At 40.0% G+C, this 25213-nt stretch overlaps 1 long non-coding RNA gene and 1 pseudogene across 1 annotated transcript; both read left to right on the top strand.

Moving 5' to 3' along the window:
* Positions 1-1719: 1719 nt before the first annotated feature.
* Positions 1720-5948, top strand: LOC103039319 (serine/threonine-protein kinase pim-1-like; annotated as a pseudogene).
* A 4342-nt stretch (positions 5949-10290) lies between these two features.
* On the top strand, positions 10291-11292 carry LOC125780478 (uncharacterized). Its single transcript, XR_007424997.1, has 2 exons — positions 10291-10322; positions 10511-11292. It is a non-coding gene; the product is annotated as an uncharacterized LOC125780478 (long non-coding RNA).
* The last annotated feature ends 13921 nt before the right edge of the window (positions 11293-25213 follow it).

Below are 25213 nucleotides of genomic sequence, written 5' to 3'. Positions count from 1 at the left end.
TAATGCACAGTTGTAGTGCAGAAAACGAAAATAATGCAGAAACAAAATTATGTAGACTACAACATTAATGTTCCCTAGCTTTTGTGAGGACATGGCAACCCCAAAGAATACTAAACTAATACAAAATAACTGCTTTCAAACAGAATCCCACTTTTACAAATATATGGATTTTTTTTTTCAGATTTCAATATGCTACGGTACATCCCTTTTACATACAGTACTGCAGATCCATTTTTTTGCTCATTTTCATGCGATTTGCACTACTATGCTATAGCACAGTGACCATTCAGGGCTTAAACTGAAGTAGACACTTGGGACAAAACAGTAATTCACTTCCAAGAGGGAATTGTCATTATTTATGTTCTATTTGAGAACATTAAATGCAAAGGAAAATGTAAAATAAAAAAAAAGCGCCTGTTATATTTGGAGTTTATAATGTGTGTATGGATGTTGGTGATGAATAGTTAATCATTCTCTACATTTCCTGGTATCTTAGGGGTCTTGACAAACAAATTACAAAATTTGAAAAAATTACATTAAAACACTGAGAAGCTACACTGCATTATATTAGGTGTCCACCAGGCGTCTCCAAAGGCTTCAAAACCTCACCAGAGCGCCCCTAATCTAATACAAAGGTAAATCTGTCTCTGTACAACCACAGTTTAATGTTTTTTGTTTGTTTGTGATAAAATAAATTAATGTAAGTCCATCTGGCCACCTGTATTATTTATATTTTTTTGATGAAATGACACATAAAATCACATGTTTTCGTGCTGTGTGCACTATGGAGTTTGGTGTTTGGAGTGTTTTTTTTTTTTTTTTGGTGACAGCGCAGCACGTGGTGACGGTTTGGTATGCCCCTCCCCCAGCCATTAGGAGACCAATCAGGGCAAATTACGTACCAGTGTTTTCGTCTAAGGGTGGACTATTGGTTGAAATAGGTGTCAATCACTTTTGTGACGCTAGAGAAAGGCTATGACCTGTTTTGATTGGACACCCCTGAACACCAACGTGATCCAGCGCTCACGCCATTGGTTCAAAAGACGATCACTCAAGAAAAGTAGTTGTTTGTAGACCAATAAAAAACACAGAATCTAGAAGAGGACATGCTTAGTTTTGTATTCACTTACAACTTTACGTAAAAATATTACATTGTGTGGTCGCTAGGAGCTTGAGAATATTACGTTTCAGCTGCGCTGAAAATAAATGCATGTTTGTGAGGAGCAGTGAGCAGGCGAATAAAGGACGCGGTTCAGTGCTGTACTGTGGATGCTGTGATAGTAAGTGAATTTTCTATAATATAATCTGATGGTATTTCACATACTAATAATATTTTATGAGGCTATTTTGTTGGGGAGGCGTGTTCCCCGTGTAAACAATGTGAAAAAAACAGGCTGTTTTCAGTTGGAGATTTCTGGCGACTGGTTTCATGTAGACGGTTGTAAATTTGCATGCAGGTAGTTAAAGTAGTACTAATGAATATGAGTTGGTTAGTTGGTCGGTGTGTTTAGAATTTTTGACGCTTTTAAGCATTCTAATTTACATAGTCAGAACGGGCCCGCCGGCGGGCCGCTAGACTTTATAAGGTTATAAACGTAATAAAGAGGTTATAAACAGATCTGGTAGAAAAGTAGAATCATCAAACCGGTTTTAAGAATGATACAGTATGAGCCATTATTATAGTATACTGTAGTACAGGGTCACTAATAGGCGGACCGCGGTCCGGACCCAGACGTTGTCCAATCCGGACCCAAACCGATAAACTACTGAGAAAGATTTGATTCTGACCGTGTTCATTTAAAGCGGCGGAGTGTTTATTGTCTATGGTTTATGTGCTTTACAGCGCAGTAAATTTACAGACCAATCACGTGTGTTGTGAGATCACTAAACGCTCTCCTCTGCCAATCAGCTCTGTGCAGATGCGAGCGCGCGGAGCCACACAGGCGAAGCAGGCGGTGAGAAGTCGGAGAATAAAGCAAGAGAAGCTAATACAGATGGTGCGCACCAGAAAAAAAAAAAACATTAAAATACTACATTTATAAAACATATAGAATCTAGAACACCTTATCTTAACACTGTAAATGAGGGTCACAGGAAGTATTATGAGTTTAATCATCTCCTAAAGTATCTCTCTGTTTTAAATGTAAATAAAATAGGTACACATGGCCATTGGGTGGATTTCATACACACATTCCATTCCAAACATCACCATGGCAACCGAGCAGAACCTTCTTACTATGATGTCACACTGGAAGAGTTCTCTACAACAGCTTCCTGAGCTCCTAACTCTGACATTCTGTCTCAGGTCACTGAAGGAGAAGCATCAAAACAGTGCAGCTGTTATCAGAGAGACTCTAGTGTGCTGTAAGGAGAGTTACTGTTGATTCTGATTGTGCAGCAGAAATGAGTATCTGTAGAGATAAAGGAGGGAAGAGAAAGAAGTGTGAGGAGGCTAAAAAATGGAAAACAGGAGAGACCCAGCCTGAAAGAATTATGGAGAGAATCGCCCCCAAGCCAGGTTAGTTCAATGTTAGTTGGCCCCTGATATTATTTTAATTGCATAATAGGTGTGTCCTCACCCGTAACTCACCCACCACCAGTGCAGACTTTTTCAATCGCGTTGTAGGATGTGAGAACAAGTAACTATTTTCTCTACTGAAAAGGAGTAACTTTAAATTAAATTATTTTATGAAAATGTTTATCTATCTATCTATCTGTCTGTCTGTCTGTCTAAATTAGCATGGGAAGGTGGAAAACTAAAAGATCTTCCCAATACTGAAGCCAAGGTATATAAGAAAAGGAAGACAGAAGAGACCTGGCCTGAGAGACAGTGGCAGAGAAACACCCCCAAGCCAGGTAAGTTCATTGTTAGTTGGCCCTTAAAATGTTATTTCATTGCATAGGTGTGTCCTCACCCCTCTTGTCTATCATGGCTTCTTTATAATGAATCTATCTAGCTATAATAAACACTTATCTGGTCACAGTGTTGTAGGATGTGAGAGCAAGTTACTATTTTCTCTACTGCAAATGAGTAACTTTAAAGTTAATTATTTTATGAAAATGTTACACAATTAACTTGTGATATATTTACTAACCTCATGAATCACAGTGATCTTTAACATAGTTGCATCATAAGTCAGCTGTAATTACTGAAATGATTCGTGTTCAAGTTGGGTATATTTTACATCTATCTATCTATCTATCTATCAGTAAAAGATCTTCCCAATACTGAAGCCAAGGTATATAAGAAAAGGAAGACAGAAGAGACCCGGCCTGAGAGACAGTGGCAGAGAAACACCCCCAAGCCAGGTAAGTTCATTGTTAGTTGGCCCTTAAAATGTTATTTCATTGCATAGGTGTGTCCTCACCCCTCTTGTCTATCATGGCTTCTTTATAATGAATCTATCTAGCTAAAATAAACACTTATCTGGTCACAGTGTTGTAGGATGTGAGAGCAAATTACTATATTCTCTATGTCAAAGATATTTACAGTAAATTATTAACTATTCTTATTATACACTAATATGGTGTAACCTTCTTCCTTCACACCTTTTACACTCCTTTACTTACAACTTGTTTGATGTTACCTTACTGTAAAATTTACAAGAAACCTTTTTTTTACTTGTTTAATTAATACTCATGTTTTCCAAAGACACCTTTGCTGCTTGCTATGTTACCGGGTACAAACTGGGTGAAGGAGGTTTTGGAGCTGTCTTCGCTGGAACCCGCATTTACGATGGGCTAGAGGTTTGTAACTCAACCCCTCATTAACTTAATTATCTTATATATTCCTCTTTTTAATATTTGGTACTCAGATTGAAGATAATCTTATAAATATTGTATTGTCTTTGTGTGCAGGTGGCGATTAAATTTGTTATGAAGCAAAGAAATGACAAGTATATCCGGGATGTGAGTGAAACGTACAACCCAAATTCTATTTTCAAAACCCAATGGAACACCATACTAGTAATGACACAGAATCGAATGTTACATCGTCATTTCTTATTGGCTAACCTTGCTTGTTGTGTCGTCTTGCAGCCTGCAGGCAGGATTGTGCCTTATGAAGTGGCAATGATGATGAGGATGAGCAATCCACCAGTCAAAAACATCATCCGACATCATCCGAGCGCTACATTTTAATTGTTGAGCGCCCTCATCTTTGCGAGGACTTGGAGACCTTCATATACCGCTGTGGAGGTTCAATCAATGAACGCACAGCCAAAACCATCATGTTCCAGGCGGTGCAGGCAGCAAGAACATGCCACCAGTGAGGTGTCCTTCACAGGGACATCAAACTAGGGAACTTCCTAATCAACCCCCTAACCTTGGAGCTGAAGCTGATTGACTTTGGCTGTGCTGACTGGGTGAAGTATACCGGATATGATTATTTTGCAGGTATGACGGAGTTTAGGGCATTAAATTCACTACGAAATTCATACATAACCTTAGCAATATGATCCTAAGAGGACCATAGTGTTAAATATTGTGGCTGACCAATGAAAACAAATATATATCTCCGAAACAGCAGCTTTACAGGAGAGAAAGAATACAGGATAAAACTCACAATCCAAGTCAATGGACAAAATCATTTATTTCTGGTCATGTTGGAGGATTTCTATTGGTCCATTCATCAAGAAATGTTAAAACAGTGTAAATGACAGTTTGTGAGTTAAAATCATGTAGTAAACTAAAAATCAACATAAAGGAAGATATTTGTTTTTCATTGGACAATGTGCGACAATGTGCATTAAAACCAATTGCTAGTTGTGTTTGTTACAGTCATATCATTATGCTACATTGTAAAATGTGTGGTTTAGATGTTTCCCAAAAAAATTAAGTTACTGATTCATTGTGACTAAACACTACGTAAATCACATAGGAAAAAAAAAACATATTTCCTTTTGACCTCTGACGGCCTTCATTTGCATACAGTAAAGGGAGCTAGCTAAAAACTCTGTAAAAAAAAAAATCTGTAACACTGTATGTAATCTTTAATATTTTCCACAATGAGTTAATATAACATGATATACATGTTGCAAGCCTTCACTGACAAGGAATCTTTTTATTGCAGTGTACTGTAGAACATAGAAATGAAGTTCTGTGCTCAGCTCTGCTTCTTTTGTTTGTTTTTTTCTTAGGCACCCGATCTTACTGCCCCCCAGAGTATCTGATAGAGAGGAGGTACCACGCCAAGCCTGCAACAGTCTGGTCTCTTGGAGTCCTACTGTACAGGATGGTTTGTGGATTCCTCCCCTTCAGAAACGATCAGGAAATCTGTAAGGGCCTTACGCACATCAGAGGAGGCCTATCTTATGGTAAGATAAATAGTAACATTCTGATGATCAAGAACAAAACACACAATGTGTCTTCCCTCCAAACTCATATCTTAGTGAAAAGAAAAAAAACTGCTAGCAGGTATCTCCTAATGTGGAAGTTCATAGTTGTTATGTTCCATGATAGTAGACTTTTTGAAATACAGAGATCATGAAAAGACAAGATAAATTACAAACTGAATCATCTCTCTCTCTCACTCAATCCCATCAACCTACACAGAATGCAGGGATCTGATCAGCTGGTGTCTGCAGTACAGTCCAAATAGGAGGGCCTGTTTTGGACAGATCTTGTATCACAACTGGTTCTAGCAGGAAAACTCTAGAAACAAAGTGCAGCAAGAAAGATTTAATCCCAATAAACACGTATGACAATTAGTAATAGTGAATATAGTGTATATAGAGTCTTTGGCGAAAGCCCCGTCGAAGCCCAGGTCCGCAGCGTCTGGAACCTCGCAGATCCTGCCGTACTTGTACGGCGGGGGCGGAGCCTATCCCCAAAAATATAAAAGATATAATTACCCACAGGAGAATCCTTTACCTGGTTCACGTATTCTGGAAGGAAAACAGTTATAAACAAGCTTGAATAAGGTGTTCAAGATTAAAGTGTTATTTGCTGAGTACATTACAGTAGTTGCGCTCATGTTTTGATAGCATACATTTATTAGGTTCGTTGTAAACGAAGTACTTGTATACACTGCTTGAGGCTATTTTAGAAGCGTATGATAAGCGTAACGTTGACGTGATCAGCATGAGAAAACACTGCGGACTAACAATACATTAAGCCTTTCAGGGGCACAACTTTTGGACGCCGTCGTAGCAAAACGCGGACTACGAGTCCAAAGGGTATGAGAGCGGGCACGGCCCGCTGTGCAGCAAAACGCGGACTACGAGTCCAAAGGCTATAAGGGCGGGCACGGCCCGCTGTGCAGAAAAAAACTCAGACTAGGAGTCTAATGAGCATAGGAACGGGCACGGCCCGTGTTGATATCTAGGAGCATAAGGAGTAGGATATTTGACCGAGCGCGAGCTGTCGTGGCAGTACGTTATAACAGTATATTCATTTGACGTCTGTATAAAAATCTTACAACCGCCTCCAGTTGTTTGCAATTAAATAGATATATTAAATAGATATATAAATAAATAGATATATATGTACATAAATTACTTACTCAGACATCAGGTATCCCGAACAAGATGGGTGAGGGTATAAGAGCGAGCACGGCTCGCGACTGCAGCAGCGCGGACTACGAGTCCAGTGGGTATTTAGAGCGGGCACTGCCCGCGATCGCAGCAGCGCGGACTACGAGTCCAGTGGTTATTAGAGCGGGCACGGCCCGCGATCGCAGCAGCGCGGACTACGAGTCCAGTGGTTATTAGAGCGGGCACGGCCCGCGATCGCAGCAGCGCGGACTACGAGTCCAGTGTTAATAGAGCGGGCACGGCCCGCGATCGCAGCAGCGCGGACTACGAGTCCAGTGGGTATTTAGAGCGGGCACGACCCGCGACTGCAGCAGCGCGGACTACGAGTCCAGTGGGTATTTAGAGCGGGCACGGCCCGCGATCGCAGCAGCGCGGACTACGAGTCCAGGGTTAATAGAGCGGGCACGGCCCGTGATCGCAGCAGCGCGGACTACGAGTCCAGTGGTTAATAGAGCGGGCACGGCCCACGATCGCAGCAGCGCGGACTACGAGTCCAGGGTTAATAGAGCGGGCACGGCCCGTGATCGCAGCAGCGCGGACTACGAGTCCAGTGGGTATTAGGGCGGGCACGGCCCGAGAATTAAAAGACTTTCCATTATCATTGACTGCTATAACATTTTACTGATGATTGTTATTAGACACCTTGTAAGTCATGATGCGAACAAAGCAAATATAACAGGGGAAGCGAAATTAATGTCAAAACAAATGTCAGGAAGCACCAAATGCAGAACCAAGGACAGACTGTCCTTGGAGAACACCCCCAAAACCAAAGGACCAGGGAAAGTAACATCAGCACAAACCATAAGACATAAACCAACGACAAACCGGATCGGATACTTAACATCGAGGCACGTAATTTGCACAGCAGTACGTCAAAACAACCCGTGATCGGTAAATGCGCAAAACTTCGGCCACTAAAAAAGTTCTAAGGCAATAGCAACCGCTGCCCATGGCGTTGATTAATATGTGAAAACACGGCATCGTAAAAGTAGAAATTCTGCAAGAAGGTACATGCCAATCATGAAACAAAACATAGCACAGGCAACACAAAATTAACCCAATAAAAGGCAGCAAATCACCAGAATTAGACCAGGTACGGAGTCAGTGCAGTCCACGAATCACGTAATCGAGAACCTGTGCAGTACTGTACATCCGAGTGTTTCTTATACAAGCAGCATCGGACACGAGTCCAATCAAGCAGCGGAGCGGGCACGGCCTGAGACAATAAACAACGCGGACAGCGAGTACAGTAAAGCATGAGAGCTGGCACGGCCCGAGATAATAAACCACGCGGACTGCGAGCCAGTAAAGCATTAGAAAGGGCACGGCCCGAGATAACAAACAACGCGGACTGCGAGTACGGTAAAGCATCAGAGCGGGCGCGGCCCGAGATAAGAAACCGCGCAGACTGCGAGCCATTAAAGCATTACAGAGCGGGCACGGCCCGAGATTATGAACAACGCGAACTGAGAGTACGGTAAAGCATTAGAGCTGGCACGGCCCGAGATAATAAACCACGCGGACTGCGAGCCAGTAAAGCATTAGAAAGGGCACGGCCCGAGATAACAAACAACGCGGACTGCGAGTACGGTAAAGCATTAGAGCTGGCACGGCCCGAGAAATAAACCACGCGGACTGCGAGCCAGTAAAGCATTAGAGCGGGCACGGCCCGAGATAACAAACAACGCGGACTGCGAGTACGGTAAAGCATTAGAGCTGGCACGGCCCGAGATAATAAACCACGCGGACTGCGAGCCAGTAAAGCATTAGAGCGGGCACGGCCCGAGATAACAAACAACGCGGACTGCGAGTACAGTAAACCATTAGAGCGGGCGCGGCCCGAGATAAGAAACCGCGCAGACTGCGAGCCATTAAAGCATTACAGAGCGGGCACGGCCCGAGATTATGACCAACGCGAACTGAGAGTACGGTAAAGCATTAGAGCGGGCACGGCCCGAGACAATAAACGATGCGGACTGCGCGTACAGTAACCAGCAGAGCGGGCACGGCCCGAGATAATAAACAACGCGGACTGCGAGTACAGTAAACCATTAGAGCGGGCGCGGCCCGAGATAATAAACAACGCGGACTGCGAGTACAGTAGACCATTAGAGCGGGCATGGTCCGAGATAAGAAACAACGCGGGCTGCGAGTACACCAAAGCATTAGAGCGGGCACGGCCCGAGGTAAACAACGCGGACAGCGAGTCATTAAAGCATTAGAGCGGGCACGGCCCGAGGTAAACAACGCGGACAGCGAGTCATTAAAGCATTAGAGCGGGCACGGCCCGAGATAATAGGCAGCGCAGAAAGCGAGACATTAAAGCAGTAAGTAGAGCAGGCACGGCCCGAGACAATAAGCAGCGCGGAAGCGAGTACAGAAAAGCAATTGAACGGGTACGGTCCGAGATAAGAAGCAGCGCAATAGGCACTTGCGACGAGCAAAACAGCTGCATAACAATGCTTTACAATAAAAAACGTATTACAACCAATTATGAAATTTACAAAATAGCGCCACTTCGACAAAATAACTTAAAACAAATGAAACAGTCAATACAATCACCCAATACGAAAAAGTATTAAAGCAGCTCCATAACAAAAAAGTGCCACAATACAAATATCAAATACAGTGCCTCTAAATTAATGTGTAAAATACGAAGGTATATAAAATGGAGAAAACGGCACCCACAATAGAGCCGGTTCCAATAGGTGACTTCGAAGAGTCGGCTCCTGAGCCGGATCGATCGCGAACGACACATCAATAACATTCAGCAACAGTAAAGCCCAAGACCGATAAACGAACCATAGGAGCGTCGCGAGAATGAGATCACAACGAACGAGGATTAACCAAGTACACTAAGTTTATTTATCATCGATCAAATTAGGTTTTGGTGCTGCATGAACGAAACACTTTGCAAGCAGTGCCTGAAGGGTCAGCTCCACTGAGGCGTGGGCGTGTGTGTGTGGACAGTAGGAAGGGAGCAGGCTATCAGCGCCACATTGCTGGTTCAATAAAAAACCCAAGTTAATTTCGAGCACTAAACGTAAGCAACACAAGCAGGCGTGCGGAGCGGCAGAAACGTAAAAAACGGAGGGCGGGCGCGGGGCTAAAACTATCGGGTGCCAGCAGGAGCGGGTTTAAAAACAGCCATCCAGCCCAGACTTCTCGAGCGAAGCGTACAAACTCAGCCACAGGCACCGGACAGAGCCGTGGAAAACGCAGAAACTCCAAGCAACTATCCGAACACCGCCGAGAAAAGCCTCAGCACTAGACCAGAACGCCACAGAATCGACACTGTGCCGAAACAACCAGCACGATTCAGCACACGGCTGCGAGCCGAGACAAAGCATCGGAGCAGCAAGCCTCGAAGGCAAGCGCGACACGGTCACGTGATCCAGCAAAACAGGAACCCAGACCGCCAACAGCAAACACAGCGAGGATCCAACCAAAACGCCAGCGACAGAACAGAGAGCAATACAAACCAACATGGATCCTACGAGCAGGAAATCGAGCCAACTACGAACGAGCAGCCACGCAGACGGGCGAAAACGGCAAACTGAGAGCAAGGTAATGACAAATGGCAGAACCACCATGAAGCCACGCGGCAACGACCGGCGCCCGAAAACGTATGTCAGCGTCTGCAAGCAGGGGAGAACAGGTATGAGGGAGGTCTTTTAAGGACAGGTGGGAGTTGGTGATTGGCTGAGAAAAGTGGCGTGATTTCGAGTTTCCCGCTAGAACCTACGCGAAGCTTTCAGTTCAATGGAATCCATGCCTAGGATCAGATAAGTATGGAAAGAATTTTAATAAAAATATTATTGTGAAAGAGCAAACAGAATAAAAAAAATTGAGATGTTAATACAAGGCATAACCCATTTTAGAAAAATAGTAAATAATATATATATATATTTTTTTAGAATGGCAAATTTTCAGGAGTGTACCTGTACCTACTGCATATTGTTTGTTTTGTGTTTCAGGCTGTGAAAAGGGATCCCTGCAGTGACCTGCTGAAGGAAGCCACAACAGCATTTATGAAGTCAATGAGTGTAGAGTAGTGTAAAAATTAGTGTATAATAGGGGTGCAGGAAAAAAACAATTTGGGCTCGAATTGTGTTTCTAACATTGAACTGTCGCTTGGAGCTTTTTAACTGTTGCTTGGAGCTTTTTAACTGTCGCGCAGAGCTTTTTAACTGTCGCGCAGAGCTCAGCTACTGTTGCGCGGAGCTCAGCTACTGTTGCGCGGAGCTTTTTAACTGTACCACAGGGTTGTTGTTTTTTTACTGTACCACGGGGTTTTGGTTGTTGTTTTTCGCCCGTTCTCCAGGTACACGGTCAATTCCGTAATTGTAAATTGTTCCTGGGTTTCTCGAAAGGTGCTATATAGCTGTAGTACTTCCTGTATTCATTCATTAAGAAGTTAGTGAGAAGGGTAGAAGTGAGAGTATAAGCCAGAAAGGAGTTTAGAAAGAGGTGTGGAAGAAATGATATGTGTAGAAGTTGAGTTATCCGTTGTCGACCAGAGGAGGATGGGTTTCTCTTTGGAGTCTTGGTTCCTCCCAAGGTTTCTTCCTCTTGACTTGAGGGAGTTTTTCCTTGCCACAGTCGCCATTGTGCTTACTCTAAAGAGGCTCGGACACGGATCAACCAACTATTTAGTGTAGAAGAAAGAACTTGAAAGGAAACTGGAGACAACCACTCAGGAGGGCTTGGGCTTGTACTGTTTCATGAAGACCCAGAAAATAAACAATAAAACCCTGCAGCTCCCTATTGTCTGTTTATATGTTACATATCTATAATTTTTTATGTTACATTTGGCACTGTATCCATGAACTGAGGTTTACAGTGAGCTTATACACTATAAAAAATGTCCTTTTAACAGGACTTTACTCTTAGAATTTTCCGCTTAAATAGCACCGAATTGTTCCATTGAAATATAAATGCAGTACTATAAACCTAGGGTACTGTACGTTGTAAACATATTTTGTGGGGTAAGTTAATTGCGTAAATACAGAATACGGTGTAATTCTCAACATAATAAACATTATTTATATAATAATAAACCACTATTGTCTATATTACTGTATTTATACTCTAATAAACCACAACAATATATAGTAATGTATTTACACTATACTACTAAAACACTACAGCCTATAGTACTGTATCTATATTATACTAATAAAACACTACAGCCTATAGTACTGTATTTGCACTATAATAAACCACTATTCAATTAAATTCAATTTTATTTCTATAGCGCTTTTTACAACAAAAGTTGTCACCAAGCAGCTTTACAGAGAAAAACCTGTCCATGCCTCTTATGAGCAGCACCACAGAGATGCCAATTATTGTGGCACAACACAGCCGGCAGTGGAGAGCCAGGCTGGGAACATCGGGAACAGGGCATCCCCATACATGTAGAAGAGATAGAGAAAACAGAGAGGAAAGAAAGAGAAAAAAGCAGGAGTTAGAGAGGTTGTGTAATAATTCTGATGAGTAGAAGGACAGGGCTGATTCCAGAAAGCTGGAACCACAAACGGACACATCCAGGTAGAAAGAGAGAACAGAGAAAGAGAGAGAGAACAGAGAGGGGAGGGAAGAAAAGGGGTTAGAGTGGGATGGGCACTTGGCAGCAGCAGCTCTGGAGAGAAAGAGAAAGCAGGTGATTAGGCCAGGGTTTATATTTGCTGGATAAGCTGTAAGAGGAATAGTTAAAAGGGCAACAGTCAGAGGAAAATTTGCAGAAATTGCGATGAGACATTATTCAAAAGCTTGAGCAAATAGAAATGTTTTGAGTCTAGATTTAAAGATTGAGAGTGTGTCTGAGTCCCGTATATTAATAGGGAGGTTATTCCAAAGTTGGGGAGCTTTATAAAAGAACGCTCTTCCTCCTGCATAGTTTTTTCTAATACACGGGACTAATAACAGGCCAGTGTCTTGGGAGCGGAGTGAACGTGGCGGATTGTAAGGTGTAAGAAGTTCCTGTAGATAATGCGGGGCCAGACCATTGAGGGATTTATACATCAGGAGAAGTATTTTAAAATCTATATGAAATTTAACAGGTAGCCAGTGTAGGGATGAAAGAATAGGAGTAATGTAGTAACCACTCGCGCAGCTGCATTCTGAACTAGCTGCAGTTTATAAAGTAATTTATTATTCCAGCCAACAACGCGTTGCAGTAGTCCAGCCTCGAGGTTATGAATGCATGTATCAGCTTCTCAGCATCTTTCAGAGAGAGTATACTGCGGATTTTATATTTTGTAAATGGAAGGTTTCTCACAGTTTTATCAGGTATAATTAAGTGACCGTCTATGTCTACAGTATTAACATTTATGTTTTTATCAATATTAGGACCTAATAGAAGGACCTCAGTCTTATCAGAATTAAGTAAGAGAAAGTTCATCCAATGTGTCATCCAATTTTTAATCTCTTTAATACATGATTGATTTGATTTAGACAGAGGTCCTTGTTGGGTTTAGCAGATATGAAAATTTGATTGTCATCAGCATAGCAGTGATAATCAATACCTTGTCTATGGATGATTTTACCCAGCGGTAACATATAAAGATTAATGGACCCAGTATTGATCTTTGAGGAACGCCATATTTTACTCTAGACTGATAAGAGCATTCGTTATTTAAATGAACACACTGGAATCGATCTCAGATAAGATCTGAACCAGGTGAGGGCAGATCCTTTAATTCCTATAAGGTTTTCTAACCTATCAAGCAGAATAGCATGATCTATGGTGTCAAAGGCAGCACTAAGATTTAGCAGTTCAAGGATGGCAGTAATGCCCCTTTCAAGAGCTGAAAGTAAATCATTAGTTACTCTAAGTAGAGCTGTTTCAGTGCTCTGGTTTTGTCTAAATCCAGATTGAAAAACCTCATGAATGCTATTACTTTGTAGATACAAGCACAGCTGCTTAAACACTATTTTTTCTAGAATTTTCGCTACAAAGGGAAGATTAGAAATTGGTCTATAATTAGCAAGCTTGTGGGGGTCCAGTTTTGGCTTTTTGATACTGGGCTTAATTACCGCCAATTTAAGAGAATTGGGTACATAGCCCACGCTAAGGGATGAATTGACTATCTATAGGTAAGTTTTGGAAATGACACTGAATTGTTTGATGTTATTATGTTATTACTTCATGAAATCATTACTATTAATGTCGGCAGGGATAACGGAGCTAGTTTGTTTTTGATTGCTGGTGAGTACTGAGTACTGAAAAGGAATCTAGGGTTGTCTTTGTTTTCCTCAATAAGCGCTGATATATACTGGAATTGAGTTTTAATAAGGGCTTTTTGTAGTCATTTGCTATTGAGGTTATTATTTTACGCTCAGTAACAATAACTGATTTAGGTGATAGCGATCTTATATTTAATAGGCCTAGTTTAATACAGACATTGCTGGTACTTCGAGAGATGGATGCAGTTGTTTTAATTTTAATAAGATTATTAAAACAGATTTTCTGACTTTTTTGTTTCTGAGCTACACGGGGACAGACAGTCTCAATCCTAAACAGTATAGTTGCACTTTTGTCAGAAAAATGTACATAATTATAACTTACGGCCGTATGAACAGGAAAGTGGCAAGATAAATCATTAGAACAATGCATAATAGTAAACTGCCCATTACTTAGACCACTAACCTGGCCGGTATGACTGGTTAGAGCCAGTCAGTCCCGGCATAGCACTGCCTCAATGTTTCCAAATAGGACGGCGGGTCCCAGGCGGCTGGGGTGAAGCCCATCTCGGTGGAAGAGGGCTGGACGCTCCCGAAAACTCCCCCAGTTGTCCACGTAGCTGACTCCACTATCAGAGCACCAGTCCCGCAGCCAGCAGTGGAGAGCGTAGAGGCGGCTGAACGGCTGGCTCCCGCGGCAGTAGGTGGGCATTGGACCAGGGGCATCGGTGGGCCAACAGTACTCAGGGGCCGATTTAGAGGGGGGTGGCCCATTGGCCCATCTTCAATATATATGTGATATATATATATATGATTAATGGAGGTAACCTTAGCATTATTCCATGAGAATGATGAGCAATGGCTGATAAAATAGCAAACGGTCAAGACTGAGAAGTGGTGGATGAGCAGCAAGTGTATATTTTAGGCTACTTCATAGCATTTTATATATTTAAGTTAAAGGTGTGATGAAAGGCTGCATAGTTTGAGTTTGTAGCCTCTATGCTGTGGATCAATGTGTTTTAAAAAGCACTAAAACAAGTGAAATAACAGATTTTAAAACTGATAAATGATCAGTTTACTTAAAAAGTAAGTGTAAAAATATAAAAGTAATATTAGCAAAAGGTATGCCCACACTGAATGAGAGTAAAACAGTGTCAAATGCTTTTAAGACATAGGTGTGTTGCATGAATTCATAAAGCAGCCCTGTTTGTAGCCTGATGTTATAGCTGTTTAAAGGAGGAAGCACCTTCAACCTGAAGAATTAGAACTGAGCTGTTATATCAGATAAATTCAGAAAATACATGTTAGAGATGAATTTAATAAAAACGATAAAGAATCAATTGAATTATGCAAAGCAGACAAAAGTGGTGGAGTTTACAATAGACAAAACAAAATACTCAACTTTTTACATTTAACATGTTGATACATTATGTTTCTCTGTAACCCACAACATAAATTAAAAGTGCTCCGCTAATTATGAAGGGCCGGTCTAAACCAAAAATGCCAGGTCCGATTTTTTGTCCCAGTCCGGCCCTGACTGTATGTATACTATAATAATCCCTAAAACTCTAAACCTAAAAACTATAATATACTGTAATAAAGCCTAAAAAGTTTTTAATAAATGATTGTAAAATTACAGTAATTGAATGTGAAGAAAGATTGCAGCATGTTACCATATAATAAGAATAATAATTTACTGCAAACTAATTACAGTGTATTACAGCTTTTTTTAAGTTTTGGCATAAACAAATGCATTATAATACTGTAATTATTCTTTATAATAACCCTACATACTTTAAAGTTTTGGGGCCCTTAGTTTTAAGAGAAGTACTATAAATTTATAGCTAGCCATACACTGCAAAGAAGCTTATTGTAAATGATTAGCAGGACGTCATAGTCTACAGTACGCTAAAAAAATGATGAGTAAAATTTACTTTAAAAAGTTTCACAACTTCATGCATTAGCTTTTTTTTAAGTAAATTTAGTTTCAGATCAATTTAAGTAACTTTAAATCGGTTTCAAGACTTAAATGTTACATAGAGTAAATAAGTGAACTGAACTTCAGTGAATCCTTTCTTTTAGTAAACTTTACTTCATTTATTTTTGCTGAATCAATCCTTTCTTTTGGTAAACTTTACTTAATTTCTGCATACAATATTACCTAATTACAATGACTTAATGTATATTACTCAAATAAATTATGATACATAATATATTATAATTCCTGAAACTTAATTATTTTCAGCTAAAACACATATTACACTGTCTTAACACATGGATGGCATGTAATACATTCTTACATATTATCTGTTTACAAAATAAATCTTTGAGATTATGTAAATATTTGAATGTGTGTTTTAACTAAAAATATTAAAATTTCAGTAATATTGTATAAATTAATTGTAATTAGGTAATATGTTATATTAGCCGCATTTAAGGTGGAATAGTAAATTAGCCACATTTAAGGCGGAATGGTAAATTAGCAGCATTAGCCGCATTTAAGGTGAAATGGTAAATTAGTCGTATTTAAGGTGGAATGGTAAATAGCCGCATTTAAGGTGGAATAGTAAACTAGACGCATTTTAGGTGGAATGATAAACAGCCACATTTAAGGTGGAATGGTAAATTAGCAGCATTAAAGGTGAAATGGTAAATTTGAACAATCTAAAACCTATGTGAGTGGTTTAGTGAAGGCAAGAGCTAGATAGCAGCTATATTACAACTAGTGCTGTGGCTTGTGCTACCTTAATTAAGATTTAAGAGGCAAGTGTAGCTTGTCAGGAACACTCTTTTCTAGAACATTAGTCCCATTGGTATTGAGAAACAACACCCCTGAACATCGACCAGCCAATGGAGTTTGGAGCCAACCCTGATTAAACACATCTGATTCATGTGATCAGTGGCTTTGGTGGAGTCAGAGCTGTGTTCTGATTTCTCCAGCACAGTTTACACCTGCCAACTTTACAGCCAATGCTAAAACAAAAGAATGTGCAGGCTGTAATAGCCGCTACTAACCATACCGCTGTAACCCCTTATAGCAACACCACAGCAACTACGAGTGCATGTCAAATAATTAGAATATCGTTGAAAAGTACATTTATTTCAGTAATTCACAGTGGACCAACATTAGCAGATGACATGTCTCTCCAAACCATCACTGATTGGTGGAAACTTCACACTAGACCTCAGACCGCTTGAGCTGTGTCTCTCTCCACTCTTCCTCCAGACGCTGCTCCCTTGATTTACAAATGAAATGTAAAATTTACTGATGGTCAGTGATGGTTGGAGAGCCATGTCATCTGATGGTGTTGATCCATCCAAATCAATCTATATTAAAATTAAATCTGCAGGCACCTAACAGTATTAGACGTTATGCTGATGTAATTTTTTTTCAACTGATGCCATGACCAACATTCAGCCTGAAATTACATTCTATTGATGTTGGTGGCCAGCTGGTTTTTCCCTCACTCTGCTGACAACACTTATGGAGAAGCAGATTTCATTTTCCAGCAGGCACACTGCCCACACTGCCAAAAGTACTAATAGATCTTATATAATATTAAAATGTTCTGAGACACTGATTTTTGGGTTTTTATTGACTGTAAGCCATACTCATCAACAATAAAAAATAAACCCTTAGGTCACTTTGTGTGTAATACATCTATATAATTTATGAGTTTCACACACAACTGAATTACTAAAACTTTTCAATGATATTCTATTTTTTTGAGATACACTAGTATACTGCACCATTTATTGTATGTTTTCTGTAAGAAATGCACTCTTTGAACATACACAATATGAGGCAGGTGGTTTTAATGTTTTGGCACATGCAGGTGTGCATATAATGCCAGCTAAACCAGTCTAAGAACAGATAGTGAGAGGGTGGCTCCCTCTTGTGACTGTAATGAGAACTTATTATTGTTAAACAGGTACACTGATTAGAGAACATCTATCTATCTATCTATCTAGCTATCTATCTATCTATCTATCTATCTATCTGTCTATCTGTCTGTCTGTCTGTCTGTCTGTCTGTCTGTCTGTCTGTCTGTCTGTATAGTTTTTAAGTGTGCTCTAAAGAGAGCTAATAACAGATTTTCTATATGACATCCAGTTGGACCAGTAAACAGTATCCATTGTTCCAGTATTGAGAGAATGCGTTGTTTGAATACTGTATGGCTGATGTTTCTATCTATTTTTTTTATATATATTTATTTATTCAGTGTGGAGTGTAAAGATGATCATATTGCAAATGGTGATGGGGAATAATGTGTGTTACGAGGTGTAAAAAAAAACAGTCAAAAGCTTCTCAGTCAATGTGTTTCTTTTTATGATTTTTTACATTGTAAATTTAATATTAAAGACATTAAGTTTGTTTTATACTTTAGATTCTTCTAAGCAGCCACATTTAGCTTTGATGACACTCTTGGTATTTTCTCAGTGGATTCACACACAGATTAAATTTTAGTTAAAGACTATACTCAAAGTTTTAGTTTTAATTGGAAATAACAAATAGTGTGTGTGTGTGTGTGTGTGTGTGTGTGAGATGACGTCACAATGCTGATTCTATGCTGCTGAAGTTGCAGTGGTGGTCTTTTAAAGATGAAATAACAATGCTGGCATTGTGATGTCAATACTTATGACATTGACATCACAGTGCTGGTGTAAATGTGACATCCCAACTCCGACATCTGAAATCTGAGATAAATGGAAAGCAGCAATAGCACTGTAGTAAACTCGGTCCACACAGTATATTTATTTATATTAATAAATAGGCTTGTCAAAGTAAATCAATTTTGTTGGACAGGATATTGTCCCAGAAACAATTGTGATAACATATAACATAAAGATTTCTAAAGAATCTTTAAAAAAAGGTTAATAAAATATGAAAATAGTTTAATATTCTAAATAAATAAGATCCAATGAGTCAGTCATGTTAATTAACTATTCTCAGACTAATAGTGAGGCCAGGACCCAAAGAACCAAAGATTCAATTCATATGTATATATATATATGTATGTATATATATATATATATATATATATATATATATATATATATATATATATATACATATATATATATATATATATATATATGTATATATATATATATATATATATATATACGAATGAAAACAATAAGCCAAACGTAAGAGCCTCAGAATACATATATATATATATATACTCTTGCTCTGCACTGTTGCGTGCTCGTGGATTATTTACATATTTACAGGCTTTTCGACATGAAAAACACACACACACACACACAAACATATACTTACACACACTCTCTCTCTCTCTCGGCCTGGTCTCCCCCCGTGGTGTCAGTCTTCATCAGAGTGACGGGGAGCAGAGCTCGGCTGAGGGTTCCATCAAAATCATTTCTTTCACAAACAATCAGATCCTTAACCCGTTTCATCTGTCCCACAAACCACTAACTCTCCATATGTTCCTCCAACCTCTCTCTCTCTCTCTCTCTTTTTCTTACACACGCTCACTCTCTCCAGCGGTTTTACATGTTCCAAACCTCTCTCACTCTCACTGACTTGCACTCTCTTTCGCCCCTCCCTTGCTCACTCTTTTACACTCTGTCACTCCCTCTCACACTCTGTCCCACAAACCTGCTCAATAACTCTCTCTTTACCTTTCCAACTGTTCCATAGGTTTCTCCAACCTCTCTCACCCACTCTCATTCTCCACCACTCTCTCTCTCTCTCTTTCTCTCTCTCTCTCATACACTCACTCGGTGTGTATCTGTCTCTCGTCCATTGTTGTTGTTTGTCACTGGTTTGGAACAGATGTGTTCATGTTTGTCTCTGGCATGTTTTTTTGGTATTCCCTTTGATTGGAACACAATAGAGTAAGTGTGTGTGTGTGTGTGCTGTACAGAATGAAGGCAATGTCTAGCTGTATCTGTGTAAAAGGCTTTAATAAAGCTGAGAGAGACTGAGATTAGAGATTTGAGATTGATTAGTGAGAGAGGAGAGGTGTTGCTATATTAGAGTAAAGTAAGTCATATTTTTTAATTATTTACTAGCATTTTCAATTGAAGTTGGACTTATTTTGCGCATTTTAAACTACACAAGAGACTGGACCTAGTCTAATAGTGTACAGTGATCAGTAACTCATCCTGACTGCTCCCCAAGTATGAAAGTGCAGTTAACCTTAACCTTTAATCTAACTACATTTTGGCACAAGTAAATGTCTCATATAGATTCACTGTTTAAGGTTGAATGGAAATTCTTGTAATTAACATCAGCCTCATATGTAGCGTAGCGTCAACAGACTGACGTGTTCCCACCTAAAGTACCCCCTGCAGTCTGTACAGACCATGCTGACCCTGTCAACCTGTTTTTGGGTCGTGTTCAGCTCAGTTCAGCAGCAGATTTTAGTTGTGTTGTGTATGATCTATCTAGTATGTCCTTTAGTATGCAATTATATTTTTTTTGTTTGCAATACAAATCAGTAAAACTTGGTGGGGAAGTGTGAGACTGATTATAATCTAATACTACTTAAAAAAAAACTTTTAAAAAGTCTACCAAAGTCAATACATACCCTTATTTGTAATATAGCAGTTTCACTGGTAGCTAAGTTGCATCATTCATCCACCACCATGCTTAACAATTGCCACAGTATTCTTGGGGTTGAATACCAAAAAGTTTTGCCCCATCTGACCATAAAATCTTTTTGCTAAACACTTTTTCTTTGCCTATGTGGTTTAGCTCTAGATGTAATAAATGAAGCTCCATCAGTTCAAACCAGCTTAAGCCTGACTGTTAGCATTGCAGCTAACACTCTTTCCAACCCTGCTGAGCCTGGTTGGTAGCATCACATCTAAACTGCTCCAATCCTGCAGATCCTGCCTCAGTCCCTGATAGCACTGTGGCTTCAAACCTGTTTAAGTTTGGCTGTTAGCATTGCGGCTGAGCACAGCTATTAGCACTGTGACTAACCTGCTCCGTACTGAGCCTGACTGTTAGCATCAAGGTTAACATGCTCCAACCTTGCTGAGCACTGCTGTTAGAATTATGACTGTTTATGAGCTGTTAACTGCATGTTAATATCTAAAGTGTCCTATTTAGCACCTTTTAAGCAGCTTTCACTTTTTAAAGGGCCCTTCAGATACTTTTAAATCGTATTTTGTAATGGCAGTATCTAATTATAAGTATCATAATTACACTAACATTATGCAATAAAGAAAAAAAAAAAACCCTCTAAACTAGATAAGTAGGTTTCTGGTTTCTGGTGGAGCATCCAGAGTGGCGGTGGTGTTTGAGAGGAGTGGATGTATGGTGTGTGGATCATGTTGGGACAGGTCGTTTCTGTACACTCCTATCTCACTGTTGGAACAGCAGCTGCTGAAATGCGTCCAAATATTGCTGTGGTTAAATTACAGTGTATAGCGTTTCAGCACTCTGGTGCCTGTAATTGTATGTGGTTATGATTTATGGAATGTAGACATAAGGAAATCAGACTCTGAGTCCTATACTGTCTCATTTCTCTAATTGGAATCTGACCAAGAGAGTATTACTGACTTTCACTATTCTTTCTGTATTGTTTACAGCACACAGTCATCTATTGTTTCCTAATTTGAGAGTATCCCTTATCATTTGACAAGATTTTGTATTGTGTCCCATGAATTTTGCCAAGCTGCACTGAACCTAAAGAAAAATGCACTGATTTGTGCGATATGTGTGGTGGTCTCCTGCATCAAATGTGGATGGAATTTTTGCCAGAGCCACTTCTCTGTTCACATGGGCAATTCTAGCCATGGCTTTACTATGAGCACTTCTCAGTGTAAAACCTCATTCACAAGGAAAAACCTCACAACTTACACAGGTGTGATAGTTCCCAAACTGTCCCAAAGGTTATCCAAAGATAACACTTCATGACTAATTTACATGCTGCTGTCCCATGATTTTTAAATATTTTAAGTTCCTTAAATTCAGATTCAAATACTTTTGTCAGCTTTTGAATTCAGAGTTTCTCGGCACTTGTGAAGAATCACTGCAACAGTCTGAATGATGTTGTATATTAATCATGCACAGTGTGTGTGTGTGTGTGTGTGTGTGTGTGTGTTCAGGGCGGGTGTCCTTAAGCTTCATTGTAAAACGATCTGTAAATAACAGACATGTGTTAGAGAAGGGGGCCGTGTTTGGGTGCGGGGGAGCTGTGCTCCAGCATCCAAACCACCCCGTCCAATCCACCTTGTCCAAACCGCCCCTTCCACAGCTTCAGAACAATCACTGTAATAGCCCCAAATGCTCTAAAGTGGCGTGGAGGGAAGCACTGTGTGCCGGGTGGTTCTGATTATTGAGCTGGAAGCCTGCGGTGTGTCAGCTTAAATTAACCCAATCCTGACAGACTGGAGAGCGGCCTGGCCCGGCCCAGCACACCGAGCACCACACTCTGGAGGTAAACAAAATAAACCTCCAGGACAACGGGCCTTGACCTGTTTTTACTGTGGGTCAAAGGCAGGGGTTATAGTCCTACATAGGGTGTGTCCCAATTGTGCACTAATTAGTAACACTAACTAGTTTTTGGGTATGCATTATATATCGTTCTCATCTGTACCCTACTCCTTGAACTGAGTTTAAAGAGGAAATGGTTAAACTTCCCTCCAAGAAATGGGACAACTCTTTAAGAAGCTGATACATCACCAAAATAAATACATAAAAGAATGCTTCTACATGCCACACTGATAGGGGCTAAATTTGTAATTTTCCTATTCCACCATAAATCATTCAGGTGCACCAAGTGTCAAAATGTAAATGCTGCTGCACCAGTTAAGGTGGAATGAGAAATATAGTTAGATAGCTACAGAAATGGACTGCTAGCAATTTGTTTATGCTTTTTATGAACTTTTTAAAGGGCCACAATACAGAAAAACTACATGAAACTGAGATAATGCAATGGTTATTATGCTTTTTAATAATGAAAATACTACATTTGTGGGTTTCCTTGGTTCCTTGTGCACCATCTTGCCATGTAGTTGTAACACTTCACCACACCTTTCTATCCCAACAAGAATCAGGAGAATCACACCTGAGTTCAGATATAATCTGTTCCAGAGTGATAGGAGCATCAGGGTAAGAAGAGAGTTGGCAGAAGTGATGCACCCATCATGCCTTGTGTCTACTGTACAAGGTCTAGGTTCAGTAACATTATGTGCTTAAAGAATGAGATCAGCTGACTACCTGAATATACTGAATACAGAGCAGGTTATTCCATCAATGGATTTTCGTCTTCCCTGTTGACACGGCCATATTCCAAGATAAGGATGACAGGATTCATTGGGCTCAGAGTACGACAGAGTACAGGGTTCAGGCAGCATGAGATCATCATTTTTACACATGGATTGAGAGTTCAACACAGATCTTAACCTCATTGAGAATCTTTTGGTTGTGCTGGAGAAGGCTTTGTGCAGTGTTCCATATCTCCCATTATCAATACAAGATCATGTTGTAAAATTAATGCAACACTTGTCAAACATAAATTCTGTGACTTTGCAGAAGCTTGTGAAAATGTTATAGGTATGTTATGACAACATTCCTTGGACTCATCAGTGAATGTGATTTTACTCCAGTCCTCTATGGTCCAATCCTTATGATCTTTTGCAAACTTCAGCCTTTGTTCTCAGTGATGAAGGGCTTACTTCTAGTATTACATGACCTGAGCCCTGCCCTAAGGAGCCTGTTTCAAACTATTATTTCTGTGCCCTTTACACCAGCTGCCATTTGCCATTCTTCTTGTAGGTAACTCAAAGTTATCATGTGGTTGCACAAGCCTTCAAACAAATATAAACTAACTAAATGTTTGGCACAAGCTCACCCAAAAGCAGTGTGAAAGACTGGTGGTGAGCATGCAAGACGCAAGAAAGCTATGATTAAAAAGCAGGGTTATTCCACCAAACATTGATTTCTGAACTTGCCCTGAATTAAAACTTAAGTTTTGTTGTATCTAAATGGATATAAACTTGTTTTCTTTGCATTATTTGAGGTCTGAAAGCGCTGCATATTTTCATTATTTTGACCATTTTTAATTTTCTGCATTGAAGTGTTGTAAATAAAAGTATTTTTTGGAATTTAAGAAAAAATATTGTCAGTAGTTTATAAACCAAGAATGTTGGTTCATTTTACTCAAACATAAACCTACAAATAGTAAAATCATTTTACTATTTTCCTCATTTTGTCGTGGTCTCTTAATAACTTATAACTATAACTTATAACTATGATTTATAACTATAACTCTTAATAACTGTATGTCATTTTGGGAAACACGAGTAGCTTGAAGGTGGTTCGAAAGTTACCAACATTGTAAGCTGGATAGTTCCAAGTACAGTTTAGGAGTATGGTATACTCAGGGTATACTCAGTTGTTAATGTGACTGGTTCTGTCCGAATTTACTGTTCACACTCACCAGCAGGCCAAGTTCAAGCAGGACAAAGGAAACGTTTAGCCAGCAGTGACCCGGACCTGTTCTTTAATAAGGTTAAATCCAATGTTCTTAATGAAAGCTGAGAAAGAGCAGACTCGCTGTAATTGGCCGCGGGGTCGAGTTGCAGGAATCTGACAATTATTTTAAATTGATTGCACGACGGTTTCCTTGATAGCCGATCTGATCGTGTTTCTGATCGTGTTACATCGTGTGTTGGAAATTGGTTAGAACACACTAAAGGCTGCCAGCAATTTCCTGCCGTGAGTGCCGCTGCGTCGCTGTGGCAGTCGGACGGACGGGCCGGCGGAGGCGGGCGGCGCACAATGGCGGTTCAGTTGATCTAATTATCCGAGGAAGTATTTAGAGGCTTAATTGAGATTGCAGTGGGAAATTGCTCTGAAATAGCTGCAGCGCTGTGCTCGGTGAACATGGCGAGGGAGGGATTTTCTCTCTTTGTGTGTAATTAGAATACAGATAATCACACTGTGAATGGCCTCTGATTGGAGCACGTGTGTGTCGGAGTGTGTCGGAGTTTGTGGGTATTCCCCTCAGAGCTTCCCTCTGCCATTTCATTATAGTGTAGGACAGCAAAAGCTTCAATTTTAATATTGGACTGGTCATCCAGTTCATCACTGGCTCAGTATAAAATGTGTTTTCACTGTATACACTAGGGCTGAGTTATATTGTAAAAGAAAAACTGTATATTCTTAAAATTTTGTATTACATTTAATTTTTTTCCATTTTTACAATCGATCTTATATACTTTTTTCTAGATCTAGAACAATGTAATGGTCCTGCTGTTACCTGACCAGCACACTTGCCTGAAAGATTGTCTGCTGGCCACACCCACTACAACTCTTTTTAATGAGTTAATTATTTTAATCAAGTGTGTTGGGTCTAGAAAAGCCACACTATAACACATTTATTTAGTTTTTGCTGCAGAACCTGTATATAGCTTGCTGCTGCATATTCTGCATAACATTTTTCTTCTGTAAATTACAGTACAATAAAAAAAAAATTAGTAAAATTTACTTAAGAATCATTTGCTTTTTTTAA

Source organism: Astyanax mexicanus, chromosome 17, assembly GCF_023375975.1.
Source record: "Astyanax mexicanus isolate ESR-SI-001 chromosome 17, AstMex3_surface, whole genome shotgun sequence".
In the NCBI taxonomy this organism is placed as follows: Eukaryota; Metazoa; Chordata; class Actinopteri; order Characiformes; family Acestrorhamphidae; genus Astyanax; species Astyanax mexicanus.
Note: the sequence above shows the minus strand (reverse complement) of the source record. Positions and strands in the feature narration are given on the sequence as shown.